Raw genomic sequence first — 7,187 nt, 5'->3', positions numbered from 1 at the left:
ACGCGTACGCGCATCTTCCGTGTTGTGTTCGAGCGCGGTTCAGTGTGGTCCATAGTCGTCGTGGAAGCGAGAATCCCGGTACTTCCACAGTCGGATCGTGAACGATGTTTTTGTTTGCCACGTCCATAGCCGCCCATGATTCAGACCACCGAGTGGCGGTGTCTTTTATTTTCGGCTGCTGGAGCGGAGGCGCGTTTCCAAGACGGTTTCCTGGGGGTTCCTTTAGATCTTGAATGGAGCGGCAGAGCGAAGTTCTTCATGATCTTGTTGTTGTACTCCCGTGTCGTCGCATCATCGCGTCGGATGTTGGCCGGAGCGATATTCGCCAGCACTGGAAGCCACGGGAGTGGAGTAGACTTTAGGGAACCGCTGATGATACGAAGCGCGTTGTTCATTTCGGCATCGACAAGGTTCGTGTGAGGGCCTGGCACCCCACACCGGGGCACAGTACTCCGCAGTGGAGTGACCGAGGGCCTTCGTCGATATCTTCAACATGCTGGCATCGCTTCACCCAGGTTGTTCCTCCAAGTTTTTGAATAATATTCACTCGTGCTTTCATTTTACCTTTAGCTTGTTTGAGGTGGTGATGGTACATTGAGGGAAAAAAGCATTTGATCCCCTGCTGATTTTGTACGTTTGCCCACTGACAAAGAAATGATCAGTCTATAATTTTAATGGTATAGGTTTATTTGAACAGTGAGAGACAGAATAACAACAACAAAATCCAGAAAAACGCATGTCAAAAATGTTATGAATTAATTTGCATTTTAATGAGGGAAATAAGTATTTGACCCCTCTGCAAAACATGACTTAGTACTTGGTGGCAAAACCCTTGTTGGCAATCAGAGGTCAGACGTTTCTTGTAGTTGGCCACCAGATTTGCACACATCTCAGGAGGGATTTTGTCCCATTCCTCTTTGCAGATCTTCTTCGAGGCTGACGTTTGGCAACTCGAACCGTCAGCTCCCTCCACAGATTTTCTATGGGATTAAGGTCTGGAGACTAGCTAGGCCACTCCAGGACCTTAATGTGCTTCTTCTTGAGCCACTCCTTTGTTGCCTTGGCCGTGTGTTTTGGGTCATTGTCATGCTGGAATACCCATCCACGACCCATTTTCAATGCCCTGGCTGAGGGAAAGAGGTTCTCACCCAAGATTTGACGGTACATGGCCCCGTCAATCGTCCCTTTGATGCGGTGAAGTTGTCCTGTCCCATTAGCAGAAAAAACACTCCCAAAGCATAATGTTTCCACCTCCATGTTTGACGGTGGGGATGGTGTACTTGGAGTCATAGGCAGCATTCCTCCTCCAAACACGGCGAGTTGAGTTGATGCCAAAGAACTCCATTTTGGTCTCATCTGACCACAACACTTTCACCCAGTTGTCCTCTGAATCATTCAGATGTTCATTGGCAAACTTCAGACGGGCATGTATATGTGCTTTCTTGAGCAGGGGGACCTTGCGGGCGCTGCAGGATTTCAGTCCTTCACGGCGTAGTGTGTTACCAATTGTTTTCTTGGTGACTATGGTCCCAGCTGCCTTGAGATCATTGACAAGATCCTCCCGTGTAGTTCTGGGCTGATTCCTCACCGTTCTCATGATCATTGCAACTCCACGAGGTGAGATCTTGCATGGAGCCCCAGGCCGAGGGAGATTGACAGTTCTTTTGTGTTTCTTCCATTTGTGAATAATCGCACCAACTGTTGTCACCTTCTCACTAAGCTGCTTGGCAATGGTCTTGTAGCCCATTCCAACCTTGTGTAGGTCTACTATCTTGTCCCTGACATCCTTGGAGAGCTCTTTGGTCTTGGCCATGGTGGAGAGTTTGGAATCTGATTGATTGCTTCTGTGGACAGGTGTCTTTTATACAGGTAACAAGCTGAGATTAGGAGCACTCTCTTTAAGAGTTTGCTCCTAATCTCAGCTCGTGTGCTCCTAATCTCAGCTCGTTACCTGTATAAAAGACACCTGGGAGCCAGAAATCTGACTGAGAGGGGGTCAAATACTTATTTCCCTCATTACAATGCAAATAAATTCATAACATTTTTGATATGCGTTTTTCTGGATTTTCTTATTGTTATTCTGTCTCTCACTGTTCAAATAAACCTACCATTAAAATTATAGACTGATCATTTATTTGTCAGTGGGCAAACGTACAAAATCAGCAGGGGATCAAATACTTTTTTCCCTCATTGTAATTAAGCCTCTGATCCAAGGTAACGCCGAGATACCGAGGATGTTCATCATGCCTTAGCTTCGCCCCGCAGAAGTTAACATTCAACGTTTGCGAAGCTTGTCTGTTGTTCAGGTGGAAGGCGGAGACGACGCTCTTCGATGGGTTTGGCTTAAGGCGCCAATTCTTGAAGTATTCTTCCAGAGTCTTCAGATCTTTTTCGAGGACTGCCTTAGTGTCCTACATTTTCCGTGCTTGGGTTGCGAGTGCGATATCATCCGCATATGTGAACTTACGGCAAGATGTCGCTGGAATGTCGCTAGTATAGAGATTGAACAGCGCCGGTGCCAGAACCGATTCCTGCGGGAGTCCATCGTGTCGTAGCCCTCCACCACCCGACACAGCCAATTAGTAAGGGATTTGTCACGTAAACAAAACGCCAATTAGTTACTACTTCAGCCCCACCGGTGTGTTGGAGAGTAAATCCACGACATTTACAATTTGAGTAGTACCGCGACGTTTCGCTGGTAATTACAACCAGCATCATCGGGCGCTTTGCCAGAATAGTGAAGCCATGCACCTGCTTCCGATCTTAAATATAGCAGCAGGGCGACGTCATCAAACTTCGCAATCAAAGCACGGTCGCCGGCACTTTACGCCGACTGTAAACAAAGATGGAGCGAAGGAAATAGCTGAGAGAGAAAGTGCGATCCAAGTGCCCAACGCGGAGAAACAGCAGATCAGGGAAGTCTAAGACAATCATGCACGTGGAATCACGTTAAATATCATTAAATCTGTTACATCCCACGACTGGATGAGAACCTGCAACCGCCCACACCCCCCCCCCAGCCCCCTCCACCCCCGCTCCCGACCAGTGCCGGATTATCCTCGTAGCAAAAGTAGTTACATATGTAGTAGCAGCTACGGGTCCCGCACTTTAAAGGGCCCCGCGCTAAGTGATTTCAAGCTATCAATTCCGGTTTAGTGATTCTGCACTTGCTTTATTACTACAGTACTATACTGCCTTCAACTTTTATGAACAACTGGGTGTTTAAGGTTAGCGATTTGTCGTATTATCTGGCTGTATGGCAAATGAAAAAATACAATTACTTTAATATGCAAGTACATTTTTTATGTGTTTTCATATTTACGGTTTTTTTTATTTAGGGCCCCTTTATAACATATGCTACAGGCCCTGCGTTAGCTTAATCCGGCACTGCCCCCTCGTGCCGTACGGATTGCGCGGGGTTGGCGAAGGCGGGGAACATAGACGCGGTAATACAGAGGTAGAGTACAACAATATATTTTCGCTACAATGCACTTACTCCTCGTACGCCCGCGAGCTCTGTGCGTGCGCGAAGTGGCCACCCGACTGAATTCGCTGTGCAAGTCGTGACGCACACGCGGCGATCGAGATGCGAGTGGCACTACAACAGAGCCCGGCGTGAGAAGGGTTAATTACAGGCAGGGAGGCAAGACAGGCGACGTCAAACATCGCGTCCAGGAGGTATGAAAATGCGGACTGCGTCTTAAGCAAGAGAACGAAATCCATAAACATAGCTCGCATTGTTAAAGATTAATTCTTTGGCGATGTTGCTGCTGCTGCTGCGGCAGGGATGTACAAGCACAACTGACGAAGCAAAAACTCGCATTCGTCCACAACATTGTGGCCTTAAAAAGGAAAATAAATATGCAATCGGCGAGATTTCGGACCGCGTGGCACGGGGACATGAAGCGAGCGGACACCGCGGAGAGCACTGCCAGTGAGAGGTGAGCGACGAAAAGAGACGAAGATGGCAAAGCAAAAAAAGTATCCAATGTAGAAAGGGGCCGTCCATAAATGACGTCACGCGATTTTGGACGATTTTTGACCCCCCCTCGTCACACGGCGTCACAAAAAGTCAGACCCCCCCTCAAATATGACGTCACAAAGCTCTGCCCCCCCCTAAAACATGCTTCAAATCGCTTTAAACTATTGTCATTGTAGTGCGTATTTAATGTGGCGCTGCACTGATGTTGTAGGAGAAAACATTTATTAAAAAGTTTATTTAATTAAGTAGAACGTGTTGGCTATATTTATTTAGAGTTGCGCATTTTGATGTGACGTCACATTTCTCACCACGCCCCCCCCCCCCTCGTCACACATCGTCACAAATGTCTGACCCCCCCCCCCCACCTAGGTGCGTGACGTCATTTATGGACGGCACCAAACTGTAACCCGAGAACGGAAACGAGATAACACAAAGCGCAAATTAAAGATGGCACGGACACAACAGGACCGTGAACAGGCCAGCAGCAGCAGCAGCAGCGGCAGCAGCAGCGGAGAGAGTCGCTGATTGGTCAATGCCAAGTGGTGGCCTTGACAGCACGAAGAGCAACCACGGTGGACGGGGTGGACGGATGGAGGATCGTTGGCACTCGCGGAGCAGGAGGATTCAATTGCAGATCGCAACAGCAACGACCAAACGCATCGTCGGGAGGAGAGCCGTCTCTCGAGACGAGGGCGAGGGGGTTTCAAGCTGTGACACAAACAGAAGCAGCTGCTGTCCTCTCGGAACGCGCGGAGAGCTCTCGGACCAGAAGGAATAAGCGAGACGAGCTGTGGAAACACAAGCGAACCGATTTAATAATACCTCCTCAATCGTGGAATTATATCTCAATCATACTGTTGAAAACGGGGGAGGATATTGAAAGACCCATTCGCCTCTTATAGGCGAATAGAAATGCTTCACCACGATCTAAGGGATGGCGAATTATGAACCGTTTAGGAGGTAACCGATCTAACAAAGCAGGGTTTAGAAAATAACGTCGACCATTTAACACGAACATACCATCCGAGAATTCAAGTAAATAACTGCGTGGTATTTCAGGTCAATGGCAAGTGTCGACTCTATGTCAGGAGGATCCTGCGTTTGGGCGATTTGGCCAACTGCACGTGAACGATGAGGGCGCGCGTTTGCGTTTGCGTTGGAAGCGCGGGCACCCAGAGAACAGCGAACCACGGGGCACCCAGAGGGACCACAACGCACAGACGAATTCATGAAACGACGTGACGTTCGCAATATAGAGTGTGCACCTTTGACGTTGCACTCGCAGGCGGCTTGAAGAGAACAAAGCCGTACGGTCACGATCACGCGTTCCGCTCGATTAACCTGCAGCTTCTACATCTTGGACTACACTCGTCGCGATAGACCCTCGACTGGTCCACTCCGTGGCATCGAGTGCGACTCGAATCAACGACGTCAACTTCGCCCAGAGGCCGGCACTCGTCGTGTTGAAGGTGGCACTGAAACACGGCGGGGGGAGTCACCGCGAGACAGACACCTCCCGTCTGCCACTCAACCGGTTCCTGTCTCCCACCCATATGAGCCACACGATGGACCGCACAGTAAAGCACTGTGGTCGGCGCTTCTTCAACGGAGGAGGAGGAGGAACAGCAGAACCACACGAACTGTAACTCCCGTAGTTCTCTCCACGTGGCTGACAGACCTCGACATTGACATTCAGCTCCTTTTGCCATCATGCGCGAGAATAGAATGGAATTTGATCGTCGTGGTGGTGGTGATAAATGAAGCGCAGATGTGACGCGTGAACCCTGCAATTGTTGCATCGAGGTTGAATTTGTCTCTATTGTTGACTCGGCTCTCACGCAACCGTCCTTCTCAACGCGTATTTGTTGCCGATTCTGCGAATATCAGCATTGCTTATTTTGTTAAAATAGCCAAACATGTGTGTTTATCGAATTTCATATGTGTGTACGTTGGACTTCCTTCGCACCGTACGTGGCCAGCTGTGCTGATTGAGGTGCGGGAATAGATATTCTTTTCGGTAGTATAGAGGGTTGTATATTAATAACATCAGTTTGATTTGTAATTAACCCGTACGTGGTGCTACGTCACAATATTTGATCATAATAATTACATTAATCGGCTTTAGCGTCACACTCTACAGGAGACGAACTACTCCGTTCACCGACGATGTCAGCATGCTGGAATACGCGAGACACTTCGAGCAATGTAAGACCTTTAGGGTGACCCTTGTCTTGCGAGTGACTCCAGTCAACCTCAGGGCTCAAGTGTTTAGGGGGGGCACATTCGGATTGGGTGGTTTCAGGATTTTTTTTTAGACATTAGCGCAGACTGGACTACATTGTTTGTCAAATGTCAGCTGTCTAACCCTTCCAGAATAACATTAGAATTTACATCAATCAGCCACGATCGTCTTAAATTCATTATCCATCGCTCAAACACAATTAAAGACGTGTGTGTTTACGCTCTATACATAAACACTCACACAGATTATATAATATGGAGTTGATACACGTCATCGTCATCATCAACTCTCCTCGGTCGGTGAATTCAACACCAGCGCGAGAGAGCTGATTGTGTGTAGTAGTGGACTTTATTTAATCTCTCTAGACCGACTCGCTGGTCCTGATCGGTGGAGCAAGCGATTCGTCTTGCGCCCAGTGGGACCCTAAAGCCGACATAAAGCGAGGAGAAGCCCTCGCCGTCGGCTTCTATAGCAGGACAATACAAAATCAAGTTTCCCCGTCTAGCCTTGACAGACTTCTGGAGCGAGTGCTGTTAGCGAGTACTCTTGAAGGCCGTCGTGGAGCACGAGGGGGTGAGTGGCCCGCACCACCCATGACCACATTTGTCTCTCCAGTGGCAATGTTTACACACCGATCCAGGAACTCATTTGAGACTGAGTCGACCTAGCAGAGGCCCAGAACCGGTTGAGATAATCGTCACTGATGTTGGCTGTTGGCGGGAATCGAACTGGGGTTGCCGGATTCATAGATCAGCGCGCTAACCGATACACGACAACTCCCCACAAGACACACACAACCACACACACGCTCTGGCTTGTAGCAGTTTAGACAAACACGATTCGCACCGACGCACGGCCATTGTGAGCCATTAGATGGAATTGTTGATGTTGGACTACAGTACATATTACATTTCGTACCTTAAATGACTATATGAGTCACGGTGAATTTTAACAAAATAAAAT

This window comes from Petromyzon marinus, chromosome 3, assembly GCF_048934315.1.
Source record: "Petromyzon marinus isolate PM22_M1 ecotype Great Lakes invasive population chromosome 3, UKy_Petmar_22M1.pri1.0, whole genome shotgun sequence".
Classification (NCBI taxonomy): Eukaryota; Metazoa; Chordata; class Hyperoartia; order Petromyzontiformes; family Petromyzontidae; genus Petromyzon; species Petromyzon marinus.
This window is presented reverse-complemented; position numbering follows the sequence as displayed.